Source organism: Hemicordylus capensis, chromosome 4, assembly GCF_027244095.1.
Source record: "Hemicordylus capensis ecotype Gifberg chromosome 4, rHemCap1.1.pri, whole genome shotgun sequence".
NCBI lineage: Eukaryota > Metazoa > Chordata > Lepidosauria > Squamata > Cordylidae > Hemicordylus > Hemicordylus capensis.
Genome location: NC_069660.1, coordinates 245,346,336 through 245,363,471, shown reverse-complemented (window position 1 = coordinate 245,363,471; position 17,136 = coordinate 245,346,336).

The following is a 17,136-nucleotide window of genomic DNA, read 5'->3' as shown; positions in this document are numbered from 1 at the left end:
GGGGCTCATTCTCCATCTCTCCAGCGTGTTAGTATATGGGCCACTGCTGGGCCTACAGTTACACGCACCAAGGCAGGAATGTGAGGTTCATTCAGGGCCTCAAGCTAAGATGTATAACCAAAATTTGAAGTTGGCTGGCCAAAACCAAGTGCTGCTCCAGCTGAGGTGTGCATTATGTCTGAACCCATACTCTGGGCATACATGAGCCTCTGGTTCACTCCAGGCAGACCTGCCACCTTTGCCATGGGGACCAGTGGCTGCAAGGTGGCACAAAGCAGGCCGGGATAGCATCTGGGGCCTCACTGGGAGGCCCAGCCAGGGGGCATACTTCTAGCTCAGCTCAGTACTTCCAAGGAACTGAGCACCAGCTTCAGGTTCCCTCCCTATCTCAAGCTGGGGGCAGGGCCCTCAGGTTATGTGTGAAGCCACCCACTCTGTTTTTATTGTAAGCCACCTTGAGCACCCAGTCTTTGAAGTGGAAAGGATAAATCACAAGTATTAATTAAAAAATGGGAACAACTTACTGTTGAGTTATACACTAATTGTCCAGAAATACATTGGGTTCAATGAAGAAACCATTTTCATTACACATACACATACACACACACACACAGAGACAGAGCTGTGTCAAAGCAATTGGATGTAACAGATATTTTATCTCATCTAAATCCATCTAGCTACTTTAGGCTTGTAATCCAGCCTGAAAGAATTGGAACACCTTGTTATCTTTAATATATTTACACTCCCATTTTACAGATAGGGAACCAATGCACAGAATGTTTTGCCTTAGGGAAACAATCACTGCAGGTGAGTGATGTTCAATGAAGTTAGACGTTGTAGAAAATTAAGAGGCTTTGGTGGCATAATAACATTCTAAGAAGTTACTGACAATTACAACTGGACAATTTTCAGACTGCATTCATGTTAGAAATGACTAATTCTAGCAGTTATGTACACAGCCTAAAAGGGGCTCTGTGGGGTGGATGATTATCTAAAGCATTGTCATGCTTTTCTCACGTTTTTCTCATGTTTTTCTGCCCCTTCTTCTAAAAATATATCTTTTGCCCTTCTCTTTCTAAAAATATGTCTGCTGGTATCTTTCTTTGACCTTTAAACGGCATTGCCCACCTCTACCCCTGCAGCCACAAACACATTTCTTTCATGCGACCAGAGAAGTTGCCATAGGTTTTTGTTCTCCCTGAAAGATGGTCTCATTTGCAAAGTTGACCAAGAATTTCCCAACCAGAAAAGTTCTCTGGCTTGCACCTCTGAAAAGATAAGCTCTGGTCAACTCAGTCCCAATTCTTCTGTCTCCACTTTGTGATATATTTTATGATCTCAGACACAGCAGATTGTTAGCCTGCAATGTTTGGAAATAGTAGATGATTAAACCTTCTGGCCAGGTGTAAATGCAACCTTTGTCTTCCTCAAGCTGTGAGAGAATTATCTTCCTTCTCAAAATTCCCACCTGGCATTGCACACTGAGTCTTACAAACATCCACGTTGTGCAACCAAAACTCAAATAACCTTCCACTTTATTTCTAATTTCTGATCATCTCAATGAAATATGTTCACCAGGTTATCCTAAGTTTCACAAATAGTGCTGAACAAGCCACTAAAAAATAGAAAGAATGTGCCCTCAGAGGATTTTACATCCCCTCCTCCACCAGGGAATTTTGTACCAGGTAAATAATAAAAAAGTGTAATGATTTACTAGGCTTTTAAAGTGAACTGAAGGTAAGTTTGCATTGCCGTACCATCTAAATATTCACTCTGCCCCTTATTTTTCTCCCTAACTGCATGATTGTCTCATGACAGGCTCTTCCTAATCTCAACTTATCCTTGGTTCTTTAAGAATTTGACATTTTAAATTTTACCTTAAAAGTCGTAAAGTATAAAATTGCCTCACAAACAAAAATCTAAAGAGACTACAAAATAAATCCATCTCCTTTGGTTGTGGTTGCCATATGTTCCCTTTCTGACAGTGTTGCTATTCCTTCGAACAGCTGCATAGAAGGCAGAAATTCAACAAACAAAATCTTTTTCTGGCATGAAGTTGCACTGGTGAGAAAGTTGCACCAGTGGAATTGTGGCCTGTTATGCCACTGTTAAAGGCAGAAAACCTGGGAGTTGGGGGGGCTGAGGTTTGTATGCTGTTAGTCCCAAACATAAATAATCAATAACAAATGTGTACAAAAACAGCTTTCAGAATTACAACACACATTAGCCCAATCCAGACATTATGTTGTAAATGGGCACAAGTGCACATGCACATGTTTTTGTGTGAACGGCTTACATGAGTTCCCTTTAAAAATTGAACCTGGGTACAGGCCCCCCCCCCCAAAATGAAGGGTAGAGATAAAAAGTATACTACTCTATGTGTGTTGAACATAACATGCAAATAATTGTATGTGCTTACAGAACTGTACATACATACACTATACACAGATTTTATCTGTCTATCTGTCTGTCACACAGTCAGTCAAATTTGTTCATCACCCCAAACTTCCATCTCTAAGCAGTTTACAACAATATAAAACAAGTTAAAACAGAGAATAAAAACCTTAAAACAATTTAAAACCACTGTCAAATTTAAAAACTTGGGTGAAGAGATAAGTTTTTAAGTACTTTTAAAAAGTTGTCAGAGAAACTCTTATTTCAGCAAGGAGTGCATTCCAGAGTCATGAGGGAGCAACAGAGAAGGTCCGTCCCTATGTGGCCACCAGACAAGCCGGTGGCAATTGAAGACAAGCCTCTCCAGATGATCTCAACGGGTGGTAGGGTTCATGGTGAAGAAGTCGTTATCTTCAATACCCTGGTCCTGAGCCGTTTAGGGCTTTATAGGTTACTAGTAGTTTTAAGCCCGTTAAAATAACGGGCACTAGTCCTCCACAGCAAGGGATGTGGACTTTCCTCTGTCTTGGCCCTTCCCCCCAACCCAGGCATGCTCGGGGCTTGGCTCCCTCTCCCTCCGGCGCGCACTCCCCCCCCTACTCCTCCACCACCCCGCGCTCTTTCGCCCCCTCGCCTTCCTTTCCCAGCCACCCGGTGGGCTCCCTCCTCCGTCTTTCCCTCCCTCCGCCGTCTTTCCCTCCCTCCCTGCCTGCCCTTCCTCCGGAGTCCAGGTGCTGCTGCTGCCACCGCCGCCGCCTGAGGGGAGCCGATGGGGAAGGGAGGAGGGAGCGCGTGCTGCCCAGCGGGTGGCAGTTGAGGAGGGCAAGGCGGCAGAGAGGGCTGGGCCGAGTACCTGGGCCCAGAGAGGGCTGGGCTGAGTACCGGCAGGCGCCGTCCCCCATGTTGGCTGGGTGGAGGAGCGGGCCGGCGGCCGCTTGTCCTCGGCGCGGCCGCCTGGTGGCGGCTGCTTCTCCTCGGCCTGCTGCTGCCTGCCGTCTCTTTTCTTCCCACGGGCCGGACCCGCTGCCGCCGCCTCTGCCCTCTCCGCGGCAGGGCCGGTTCCGCCTCTGCCACCTCTGCCCTCCCCGCAGCCCGGCCGGTCCCGCGGATGCCGCATCCGGCCTCCCCTCGGCCGGGTCGATCAGCCAGCCAACATTGCTGCCCGTTTCTGGACGGCCGTATCTTTCCCGGTCGTTCTGAGCATGCGCTCCGCGCATGCTCAGAACAGCCGAGAAAGACACGGGCTGAAGACAGGCACGGGATCACGCTCTACCATATTATTATAGAGGATAACCAGCACTTTTGCCCGGAAACTTATCGGCAGCCAGAGTTGTTCTTTTAGCATAGGAGTAATATAATATCTTCGAAATGACCTGGAGAGAGACCAACCTGGCTGCCGCATTCTGTACCAACTGCAGTTTACAGACTATGTACAAAGGCAGCCCCACATAGCGGGCATTGCAGTAGTCAAGTCTGGCAGTTAAGAGCATATGTACCATTGTTCTGAGGACATTCATCTCAAGAAATGGATGCAGCTGGCATATCAGCTGAAGCTGATGGAAAGCACCTCTGGCCACTGCTTCAACCTGAGATACCATGGAGAGATGTGGATCAAATGCACTCCCTGATTGCGTATCTGTTCCTTCTATGGAAGTATTACTCCATCTGGAACTGGCAGATAAAAATCATCTCCAGAGTTCCAACCCCACACAATAAGTACCTCCATCTTATTTGGATTCAGTCTGAGTTTATTATCCCCAATCCAGCCCTTTACCACCTCCAAGCAGGCATTTAGGGAAGTTATGCCTTCTCCTGATGATGTTGACATGGAGATATAGATTTGGGTGTCATCAGCTAACTGATAACACCCTGCACCAAATCTTTGAATTATCTCTCCCAGCGGTTTCATGTCGATGTTAAAGAGCATTGGAGACAGTATGGAGCACTGAGGGACGCCATATAAAAGCTCACATTTTGTAGAGCAACCATTTCCAAGTGACACCATCTGGAATCTGCCCAAAAGGTAGGAGCAGAACTGCAAAGCAGACTGTACATGCATTGTACATAACATGTTTGTGAAAAGGGCTTCTAGCATCACACCAGCATATGGAACCCAGGGTGGGGCTATGCAGTTAGGGGCTGACTCTGTTTTCCCTGGCTCCCACTGAGTTCCATGGGACAAAATACATGGATGGCAGGCAACCTGAGGGCCCAGTTAGGCAAGACAATGGAGATTTGTTTCCTTATTGAATCTCCTGTCTCCTTACCTTTTAGCAAAATGGGAGAGAAGGCATCCAGATCAGGACTGTGGCAGTGGGGGTGGAGCAGGACTGTTTAATCCTTTCCCCTGTTATATTGTCCTGATCAAAACTCCCCTGCCCCCTGCTGCCGCATGACGTTGCCGTTTGCCCTGTTAGACTGTACATATGTTTTGTTTAAAAGAACAAATAGCCACTTCCAGGGGGCATTTTTCATCCCCCCCAAAAACAAAACCAGCAGTTGGAGCAGGGGTGTAGCTAGGGGAGAGGGGCCCTGTGTTCACCCCTCCCTCAGGCAGCCCCCCAGAATGAGGGAGATAGTAAAGAAAATAGGGAGGGATGGAGCTGGAGGGCCCTCAGGAGCTGGGAGTCCTTATTCTTTGAACCCTTTCGCTCAATTATAGCTACGCCCTTGAGCTGGAGGAAGGATTCATTGCGCCCTCCAGGCTCCAGCACCATGACAATGACTGCTATTTGCAAAAAAGTACAGAGCAGGAGATCCAGTCACAGAACATCATCATTTTATCTATGTTATCCCCCTGACACAGCTGAAAAGAAGCAAAACTTGACCCTGATAGCAAATAATAGGATTACTGGACGAGGGGCAATTTTTATCTCCTATGTGATCCTGTCCCCTAATGCAGTTTTTTCTTCTCCTCCTATATGTGTGAATGCCTGCCCTTTACTTCTGTGGGAAAACATAAAACACCACACTCCAGATTTATATTCAGCAAGATGCAGTGGGGAGCAAGATGTGTACAACTTCCAGCATCCACCCATGGAGAATGCTGAAAGCAGAGAGACTTATTGCATTCTCACTTACTGCGATTTACAGGTTTTTTTGTCCCCCATCTATCTGACTGATAGGCATTTTGCTACGATTAAACAGTTGAGAAAAGTAAGCAAGCAAGCTAGCACGCAGAATGGTATTTGTCCATCATCCAGTTAAATGGTTCAGACTGCCCTGTATCTGTGCTCAATAGCATCAGCAAACTCAACCCTTCGAGGGTCACTGTCCAGAGGCCTTTTATTTGCTCTTTAAGGTAGAGTTCTCACCAACAGGCATATGATGCAGAGAGATGATTGCTAAGTAAATAATGGGCAGTAAAGGCTCAGTACGAGTATTTTCTCAGCACATTGGGTTGTCTATTTTCAAGGTAAAATGTGCATGTAACAACACTGGTCTCAAAGTACTTTTCTCCCCATTCTGTTCTCCTTTTACCTGTGAGCCTTTTGTTTGCCTGAATATTTTTTTGCGCCAGAGGCAGGCACATTCTGACAGCAGTTTGGATGAACAGTTAGAGGCAGGGGCGTAGCTATACAGGTGAAACTCGGAAAATTAGAATATCGTGCAAAAGTCCATTAATTTCAGTAATGCAAATTAAAAGGTGAAACTGATATATGAGACAGATGCATTACATGCAAAGCGAGATAAGTCAAGCCTTAATTTGTTATAATTGTGATGATCATGGCGTACAGCTCATGAAAACCCCAAATCCACAATCTCAGAAAATTAGAGTATTACATGGAACCAAGAAGACAAGGATTGAAGAATAGAACAATATCGGACCTCTGAAAAGTATACAGTGTACTGTGCTTGATTGGCCAGCAAACTCGCCTGACCTGACCCCATAGAGAATCTATGGGGCATTGCCAAGAGAAGGGTGAGAGACATGAGACCAAACAATGCAGAATTGCTGAAGGCCGCTAATGAAGCATCCTGGTCTTCCATAATACCTCATCAGTGCCACAGGCTGATAGCATCCATGCCACGCTGCATTGAGGCAGTAATTGCTGCAAAAGGGGCCCAAACCAAGTACTGAATACATATGCATGCTTATACTTTTCAGAGGTCCGATATTGTTCTATTCTTCAATCCTTGTCTTCTTGGTTCCATGTAATATTCTAATTTTCTGAGATTGTGGATTTGGGGTTTTCATGAGCTGTACGCCATGATCATCACAATTATAACAAATTAAGGCTTGACTTATCTCGCTTTGCATGTAATGCGTCTGTCTCATATATCAGTTTCACCTTTTAATTTGCATTACTGAAATTAATGGACTTTTGCACGATATTCTATTTTTCCGAGTTTCACCTGTAATTGAACGAAAGGGTTCAAAGAACCCGGGACCCCAGCTCCTGAGGGCCCTCCAGCTCCATCCCTCCCTATTTTCTTCATTATCTCCCTCACTCTGGGGGGCCACCAGAGAGAGGGTTGAACACGGGCCCCCTCTCCCCTAGCTACGCCCCTGGTTAGAGGTGAAATGTTCCACATACACTTATCTTTATAACTATGAATTGTAAAAGATTGTTCTGCTTAGTTTCTAACCCAAAAATAAAACTTAACAATATTAAAGTGAGCACAATGTCTAGAACCCCAACAGTGGGGTTGCTTTTTCTTTTCTGGAAGGACTTCTCTTCTTTTAACAGGCACATCATGGTTGGTAGAGATTCAACAGATGAGGATTTTCCTGGCAGAGATACAGTGATAACAATGACTTCACTTTTTGAATGTCTTCATACCAAACAGTTCTTAAAAATTCTGCTAAAAGGTAAGGTGCTTTCTTACACATCTCTGCCTATCACTCATCTGAAACATGCTAGAGACCTTCAGCCAAACACCCAGATGGTTAATTCAGATCAATATATAAAAGTTCTACCACCACCATGCACCAAATCATCTGTCCTGACCCGTCAATAAAAATTATGTCCATTTACTGCCCAAGACTCTGCCCAGTGGAGCACCCACTATCACACTCAATCCCTACTCTTGTTCTCTCAAGTGAGGCCTCACCCATGAGCCAAAATCACTCATGATGAGATTCTGTGGAGAAACTGTCCTAGAGGTCTTGGAGGAACTAGTCTTCATACTTCTTCCCTGCTTAGAGATTTGGCTGTGTGAACATAGTGCACATCAGCCTGACTGGAACCTAGTGCCAGTCTAGCAGTCAACAGCTTTTCAGGTTAAGGTGCCAGCCTGGGCAGCCTCTTCTCCTCTTCTTCATTGGCAGCCCCCTTTGTGATGTGGATCCCTAGACTGCCTCATTGAGATCTTGGTGTTGCTTTCGGGTCAGCAGACCCTATGAGAAGTATACTATACAGTTCCCCTTCCTTCTCTCCCACACCTGCCACCCCACTTTCCTGCTTTCTCCTACTCTTTCATTCTTACCACCAGGCAATATCATTTCTCCAGCCCCTTTCTGACCAGGAACCTCCTTCAACTCTTGCTGCTACAGTCATTCTCAATCACCTGGTTTTTGCACTGTGCTCTTAAAAAAAAAACACCCCAACTTTATTTCTTTATGTTCAGAAAGTTCTAGTTTCTGTCTGTTTGCCCCTGAAGTGACTGTTTGGCCTGAAGCAACACTCACTGTCTGGATCTAATTTGGAACACATTATCCACACTTGTTGGTTTAGAGTAATTCTAGGCTCACTCTGCTGGAAGCATAGCTGCCTGCTTCCCCTGGAGAAGCAGGAGAGGAAAGGGTTTCTCCGAGCTTCCTGAGTAATTTCCCCAGCTTCAAATATACCCCTCACCTCCCAAGTGAGCTGGTTATCAAGCCACAAACACACAGCCCTTGGGGAACACAGTCCGAGTAAGTGTGATAACATAACATATAGCCCTTAATCTTCTGACGTTTCTTCTCTGATTGGACCATCCTTGCTCCAGTTCCCTTTGTCTTCTCCCTTTTCCTCAAACCTGATTTTCCAACCAGTCTATCAGACCAATGCATACGCTATTGCCTTCAGCCTTGCTACCCCTTGGCTTCTGCTCCAAGGGCGTAACTATAATAGGGCAAGGGGAGACTGTTGTCTCGGGGGGCCCTGCCTCACGCCCCCCCCCGAGACATGTCTCCCCCACCCAATGCCCGCCCGATCTTCCTTGAATAATTTTTCAAATTTTTAGAGGAAGGCAGTGACGGGGGGCATTTTAAAATTTTGTCTCTGGGCCCACTCCAACCTTGTTATGCCCCTGTCCTGCTCCTTTGCCTCCTTAAAGCTCAGGACCTCCTTCCAGTCCTCAGGCACCAGCTGCTTCCATGCAAGAGCCCCTTAGCACTGCTGAGGTACTGCTTTCCCATAATTAGCCACAAACAGAATTAAAACAGAGGTTCCACACAGCGTATCATATAGCACTACATTAGCTAACGCTGCCCTTCAGTTCCCTTCAGCAAAGGTCCCTGCTAACTTCAAATAAAAGCTGAGGCTGTTCACATGAGCAGCTCTACCCAGGCTTGGGCAGCCATACTTAGGTAGGGCTGCTTGTGTGAAGCGCTGGAATCAAGGCAGATCTCATTGCTGCCTCCCCACGTAGCCCAGATTTTTACCTGACAGGGGTAAAAGGGCGTGAGCATGCTCTTTTACCCAGGTACAGGGTCGTGTGTACGCTTGTCTCTTGGGCTACTCACAGACTGAGCCAACAGACCTGGGCACCTAGAAGGACTCTCGGGGAGACCCCTCAATGCACCGTGCTTGTTGCACAGTGTATTGTAGGATATCTGGAGGCCAGGATGCATTTTCTCGACCTCTAGGACACCCCACAGCTTGCTGCAGCACCAGTTGTGTGGGCACGTGAGCTGAGTGGCTGAGATCACCACTGGATCATCTGGGGGGGGATGCTATCCTGCCTTCCCTCAGCAAAAGGTCATGTGAACAACTTTGTTCAGTGCTTGTAGGTTCAGCTAGTTCTATTGCTTTTGGTTGTTCTGGCTGGGAGATTTGTAAATAACTCCCCCCTTAGATAGCCTCACTGTGGATTGTTGTGTCAGCTTCTGTTCCTGCAGCGGCAGAGGAGGTTTTTAAATATTGGTGTTTTGTTTTTCATTTCTTTTTCATGTAAAAACGAAAAGAAGAGAAGAGAAGGAATTCATAATTAAAGACACACACCTCAAAACAGAAAATATTCACAATTCACAGAGATTCACAGAGAGAATTGCTGGGGCAATTCACAGAGATGCTATCCAAGGGGCAATTACTAACTAATGTCCCAGTCAGGATCAATTTAACTTATTAAATGGGCTAGACATGCCCTGAAAAAAAGAAGTGTTTAATTTAAAGGCACAGAAGCCCTGAAAAGCCTTGAGAGCTCTTTTCCTCTGTCTACATTGAACAGGCTGTAGCTGCAATTGCATTTTATTACCAAAAAGGAAAAAAGAATGAAAGAAAAAACACCACAAACCAGACTTCAAAAAACACATGAAGCAAGCTGGAATCAACTATTTCAAAATGTTGTGTGATGCTCTCTAAAAAGTGAATAAATAAAATACAATATGGCAATTCCAGAAAAGAAACCTTGTTTGGAACCTCCTAACCTCTGTGTGCAGTTTTGATCCCAGCCAAACTGATAATTTTTCTTTTCCTCACAGGAGTTAGATTGCAAAAAACTATGCATGAAAACATTCTGAGCCATTACACCAGCTTAGTCAAAGAGTACTTAAATTACCAATACTTTAAGTACCAATACTTATATTACTATATAAGTATAGCATTATAAAATAAATTCTATCAGCTTTCTTTCTGCTGAAATTGATCCATTTGTACTTCTGACTGGCTAACTAGAAGCAGAAACAAAGGCACCTATAGGACTCCCCAACATTATTTGTTTGGCATCCCATGTAATGCTTTTCTTTTGCAGTTCTGACTTCCATTGTCTTTTGTAAAAGTCAGTTTTCTAATTGTTGAGCCAACTTTTAAATGCCTACACAGGAAAGAGAGGTATGTTTACTGGCACTAACACACTAAACCAAGCATTTAGCCATAAGGGAGGAAGTAGATCAAGCATTCCATTTCTCTGTCCTTGTAACTAAGCTCAAACTTTCCTTCTGTTCTTTGTGAACAAATGATACAGGACAAAAAAAATGGATGCAGAGCTGAAGAAAGCTATTTTGCTCCATGAGCGATGTCAGCAGGAGGTTCAAGTAGGGCGGCTGACTGATCAACACAGACAGCACTGGCCCTCTACTGAAGTACATGAACATTCTCTGCAGTTCATTCTGTCCTTGGCTCTTGCAATAGGATTGAGGACATCCAGCAGAGCTAAGCACTCAAACTGAGCCAAGCAGAGCATCCGTATAAGTCTATGTTCTCCTTTCCCTCCATCTAGTATTTCGTTTTGGTCTTGTTCTTGACTGTTAACTGTGCATAAAACTCTTTCCACTTTTTCTCTTCTCCTCCCCCCTCGCCCCATTCCTTTTCCTCCCAAGACAATTTTTTACTTGTCCTTTCGTGTTTATTATTTTGGTTTTCCACTTTCGTCTTGGCAGCAGGGGAAATTGCTGGGAACTGTGCCACAGTTTCATTCACAGTGAGTGGAACGTGCATCCTGATAAGAATGAGACTATGGAACTGTGAAAGAGAAACTTCCATAGCCATGACCTGGCCTATACCTGCTACAGTGAATAAAAGAAGACTCCAGTTAGTCAGTCTGGCAGGTTTCCCTCACACTCTAAAGAACTGTCTTAAGGGCTATACTAGATGAGATGTTAAACATACTACTGTCTAGTCTGAGGGTTAGTTTCTCTTTAAAATTGGAGCCATGCAGGGTCTGATCTGAATTAGGACTATGACCTCAAAGTAGGAGATATTTAACCCTGCATTGTTTTCCTGCTGAAAATCACCAGAGTTGCTATGGATCCCCAAAGATGCCACTGAAGCAAATGGCACCTTTGGAAGCCCATAGCCTGCAGGTGATTGTGACCAAAACAAAACCATAGGTAAAAGGTTAAATACCTCCTACCTCCATGCTACATTCCCGATCTGGGTCAGGCCTTCATGCAGCTGATATTTTAAAGATAAAACAATCATCAAACCAGACAATAACAAGTTTATTGTCATGTCCAGTTTGGGTGTTGGATGTTAAATGGACATAGACTTGAACAGATATCACAGTTTAAGTATTTGGGTATAGTCTTCCAGACCAATACTAGGAGGAATGCGCACAAGGAATATATAATGCAAAATGCCTCGAGGGCAGCAGCAGCTATTAACTCCTTTCATAGGAGGCAAGGTGCACAGTTTGTTCCGGCTGCCCTTAAACTTTTTTTGGCCAAAATCCGTCCTTTACTCCTTTATGGAGCGCAGCTAGGTATCTGTTCCAACCTTGCCAGGCTGGAGGCAATTCAATCAAAGTTCTTGAGAAGTGTGCTCCAGCTACCCCAGGGTGTCCCCAATGCATTTCTACGATTGGAAGTAGGCTGGATTCGGGTGGAGGCAAGTGTTTGGCTGGTAATATTTGAATATTGGCTGAAGCTGATTTTTCAGCCAGTAGGACTAGCACCCCTAGTGTTGAGTGATACATACAAGTCTAGGTGGAAATATTATGCAGAGAAGGGGTTGAATTACTATGGCTTCTCCAGCAATGCTTTGGTTGTCTTGGGCTATGGGAGAGCAAGATCATGTCTGTGCCAACGCATTATGGATATGGAGAAACAGATGGACAGAAGCCAGATAGGGGCTGACACCTATTTAGGTAATCAAACATCACTGTCTGGCCCAGCAAGATACCTTAATAAAATATTAGTACCTAGTTTCCGGAGGGCTCTGACGCTGGCCCGGTGTAATGCCTTAGAAACGGCTGTCCAGGTGGGGAGATACGGCAAGATCCCCTATAAGAAGCATGTCTGCCCTTGTGGTTCTGGGGAAGTGGAGTCAATGGCCCATGTTATCTTGAACTGTCAGTTTTATCGAACTTTGCAGGAGAGATATACAAGTCCTTTTTTAACAGCATACTCCAGTTGTTCTGAACAGTTCTATCTGAAATTACTTTTGACAGACCGTTGGGATGTAGTATCTTACAACATGGCAAAGTATTGTTTTCTGGCTAATAAGACTAGGATAAGAAATGTTGAGAAGCGAGATATGGGGTTGGATTGAATTAAATTTTAGATTATTAGAATGCATGGAGCCCTCTGTTTTATGTAATGGATGAACGTGGATGTTATGGTTCTGTTTTATGTTTCAACAGTTTATTATTTTATTTGACCAAGTTCGTTTTTATGTAAAGCTTTTGTACTTTGTGTTTTGATGGTCGAATGACTGTAACAATAAAGATTTGATTTGTTTGGGTCTAAGCACATGGTTCTGAAATGACATTTCCCAGAGGAAGAGTATGATCCCAATGAAGAAGTAGCTATTTTTCTTTTAGGAGTGAAGTTGACTAGAAGAGAAGATGCTTGTTAAGGTCTGCTTGTTAGGAAGGATTTCCACCTTGAAATGGTAGTCTCCCTCTTGCTGCTTGAAACAGCAGGCTGGGAGGGACACCTTCCTATGACTGGATCTAATTGCAAGAAAGCTTCTGTTACAAAAGATAAACTAGCTGTAGGTCAGGGATTACTCCAGGGGTAGCCAGGAGTAGCAGGCGCTCCCCCCCAAATATTTCCCATTCCCCTTTCTTTCTATTATCCTCAAGTTGTTAGCAAATTTCCTGTAGCTCACCTAGGATAGCTGATGCATTCTGCATAGTCTACAAAAGACCTGATACATTACTAAAGGTCCATAAAATGCTAATAATGTTGTGTGGATCAGTTAGAGTTGTGAAATTACTGCAGCAAAGACCCTTCCACACTGCTGTACTAGTAACTGGAACCAGTCACTCACAGGTGAGCCTATGCATAAGTAGGACCCACCAAGTCACTAGTTGAGGACATGACTGAAACCCTTTCCATTCCAAAGTGCTTTTAATTGAATGAGGTTTCTTATCGGGAAGCTTTTTTCCCTTTTATTCCTTGCTCTCGTTGTTTTTATTTTGTACATTATAAACTACCCAAGGAGTTTTGCTATGGAGTGATCTATATGTTTAATAGTTTAACATAGTTTTTAAAAGCTCTTTCATCTACACTGTGGGACAAAACAAGTGAAAAATAAATAAAATACAGTGCTCCACAGAATAAATTATACATGTATATTCTGTGTAATTATATAATATGACATATTATACAATACATAAATGATTTTAGAAATTTACATCTACATGTAGAAAAAATTGCATTGTGCAAAAGTAAACACACCGGCACACAGTTTTACTGACCAAATCTTATTGTCTCCTTCTGAATGTAGCACAGCCTTGGGCTTCTTTTAACTTTAACTGTACATTCTATAGAATGTACTGTTCTCAAGACATAACTGATAGACAGTGGAGCAACCAGAGTGGCCCTTCCGTGAGGCAGGGTGAGGGAATTGCCTCACATGGAGGACAGGGAGGTTTCATGTGTTTTTTGAAGTCTGGTTTGTGGTGTTTTTTCTTTCATTCTTTTTTTCTTTTTGGTAATAAAATGCAATTGCAGCTACAGCCTGTTCAATGTAGACAGAGGAAAAGAGCTCTCAAGGCTTTTCAGGGGGGTGGCAAGTGCTGGACTCTGTAGCAGCCATCCCACCATCCACTGCTGCTGCTGGGGCATGCAGTTTATTTCCCTCTCTTTGCCCCACCCAGCTGGAGCTAGGAATGTCCCTGCAAGTCCATGATTTGCATTTGAGAGACTTTGCATGTTTCTATCTTGGTATCATGGCCTGAGAATGCTGAGCACTCAATGGAGGGTGTGTATGTGTTTGCATCATATTATCCTTCACCCAAATGGCTTGAAGCATCCTAAGAGGAACAGACTAGATGGGCAATGGGTTTGAGGCTCCTGGATTTTTGTAGGAATCCTAGAGACTGTTTTAATTAAAATGCTTCCCTCTCCTACAGTGGTGGTGAACAGTTTGGAAATTTAACTTTAACATGTTCCTGTTTCTCTCTCTGCTCTCCTTGTCTGCATCTTTTGTTTTTCTTTTTAGGAATCCAGTTTTCTCTGTCTGTGTATTTTAACCATTCAGCTTTTGCAGGAGGCTTTGTTCACAGCTGTAAACCTTTGATAAGGCAGTGGTGCTGAGTGCTGGAATACCTTGTTAAAACATGAGGAAGTATCATTCTTGTAAACTCTATTGTTAATCAATACAGGCAAACCTCATTATACACGGAACAGCTATTTGCGGTTTTGCGTATCGTGAGTGTCAGACACCCAAACTCCTTATCCATGGATACAAAAGGGTTAAATCCCATGTAGACACAGTTCCTAGAAAGCCAGAAATGATTGCAGTCATTTTTAGCCACCATTTTGTCCACAGGAGCAATTTTTGGGGCTCATTTTATTTTATTTATTTATTGCATTTTTATACCACCCCATCCAAAGGCTCTGAGTGGTGCACAAGTAAAAAACAAAAAAAATACCATTTAAAATGAACTGCTTAAAACAATATAAAAACAAATTTAAAACAGTTTAGAGCCATTTAAAGCCAATTAAAAATACTTAGGAACAATTTAAAAACCTTGGAAGGCCAGGCCAAACAAGTAAGTTTTTAGGGTTCTCTTGAAGGCCAACAATGAGCCCAAACTACAGATATCTGCCAGGAGTGCCTTCCACAGGCCAGGAGCAGCTGCAGAGAAGGCCCGGTTTCAAGTCGCCACCAGACGTACAGGTAGTAATTGAAGACAGACCTCTCCAGATGACCTCAACATTGTTGATGGAACTGCCTCAGGGATGATTGGTTGACATCCCCAGGTGGGGCGAATGTGGGGAATTTAGCGCAAAAGGGAGACAGTTCCAATCAGCCTTAATTTGTGCAAGCGTATGAACTCAAGAAAATCGGCTTGAGAGAGAGAGGTTTTAATTAGCAAAAAGGAGTTTATTGACAGAGAAATAATAAGACCAATAGACTAAGTTACTAGTTGGTCCTAACATAAAGGCAATACAATTATGTTTCAAAAACAGACTATTACAAGGCACATTTAGCTTAATGTTCCAGATTGTGTGTAAATTCCCAGGTGGGCTAGAGAGAAGTACTTTAAGATAGAGGGGCAAGGTTTCAGAAATAAGAGAAAGGGATATATTCAGCCCTGAAGGAGCCAGGCAAGAGGCTATATCCCCTGTCCTCAAAAAGATCCAACTCGGGCAGCTGGGCATTAGCATCCGTCCAAGGAGGTGAAGTGGAAAGCAGGAGAGTTGAAGGAGTTATTGGGGTTGCTCAAGAGGAAAGTTCCAGTGTGAGGCCAGCTGGATAGTTTGGCAGGTGGATCAATCTCAAACCAGGCACAATAAGCTGAGCCTCGGCGTGAGGGCAGTGAATTGGCCAGGCAGGTAGTGATTTCAGCTTGGGTGGCCCCAGAGGCATAACTAGGGAAAATGGCGCCCGGGGCAAACACTGAAATGGCGCCCCCCACGCCCCCCCGCGCCACAACATACTACATTATACTTAGGTTTTTCCTCACAAGCGCCCGCCGCCGCCGCCAAGCCAGGCCACTGACTGGCCGCCAGGCGCCAGCAAAGCAATGGGGGGGGGCGCAGGGGGCGCGGAAGGGACCGCTCGTGGGGGATGGGCTGCCTACGCGCTCCCTTGACTGCTGCAGCGCTGCTGCACTGAGCAGGAAACATTTGTATTAACAAAAAATTAAAAAAAAATTTTGTCATGTCGGCGCCCCCCATGTGACCAGAAAAGATGGTGCCCGGGGCACGTGCCCCCCCTGCCCCCCTATAGTTATGCCTCTGGGTGGCCCCAACAAAGAGGGGAACACCAAGGTGGTCTGCTGGAATTCTTGCTGCAGTCTTATGGGGTCCCGAGCGAGAGGCACAAGGGAACACAGATGTTCACAGTGGGATTCCCAAGTGTAATACACAAGGAAGCACACTGAGTCATGGGGTTAGGGATACTTATATCCCAAAATGTGCCTTGGGGGCACTTTGCTGTTGTCATGCTCTTCTGAATAGGGGAGTCCTACCAGTCTTTTTCAGAATGCATTGTGTCTGAATAGGAAGGTGTGTGAATCACCTATTGTATTCAAGGCTGATTGTGAGGATATTGGGGTGTGCAGGTGCATCCAAAAGTAGGGATGTGCAAACCGGCTCGACGGCCCAGGGTTGAGCTGAAACACATACACACATCCTGGTTCGGTCTGAGCCCGGACCGAACAGCCCCCAACTATTCGGGAAGTTCACATTTTAATTTTTTTTTAAGAATTACCATATCCCCTTCGGGGGAGTTCCTTGGGGTGGGGGTCTGCAGAGGTTCCCCTTTCCCCCGCTGGCCTCCATTATCACCCCCAGTGGCCCATTTGGCTGGTTTTTTGGCCCGTTCAGGCTTTCAAACTTCGGCGCGGTGGCCATTTTGGATGCCACCGCGCCTGCACAATTGGCCTATAAGAGGCCTGGGTCATGCCAGCTTCCTCCCTCAACTCCAGTTGAGGAAAAGGCTATCTGTGGTGCCAGCATTCAGACGTAATGCTGGCACCACTAAACTGTAGGTAGAAGGGACAAAACCTTGTGAAAACCAAAGGTACATTTCTCTGTTTAGGGAGGGAAACCACGGGTCCATTTTTTGCTTTGTAGTTGCCAGCATTCATATGTGCAGTTTGCAAAACCAGAGGTGAAGGGACCTCCAGTTTTGTGTTACATGCGAATGAGGCCATTATGTGAGTACAGTGTCACTACTTTTTATAATGCCTGGGTTAGGG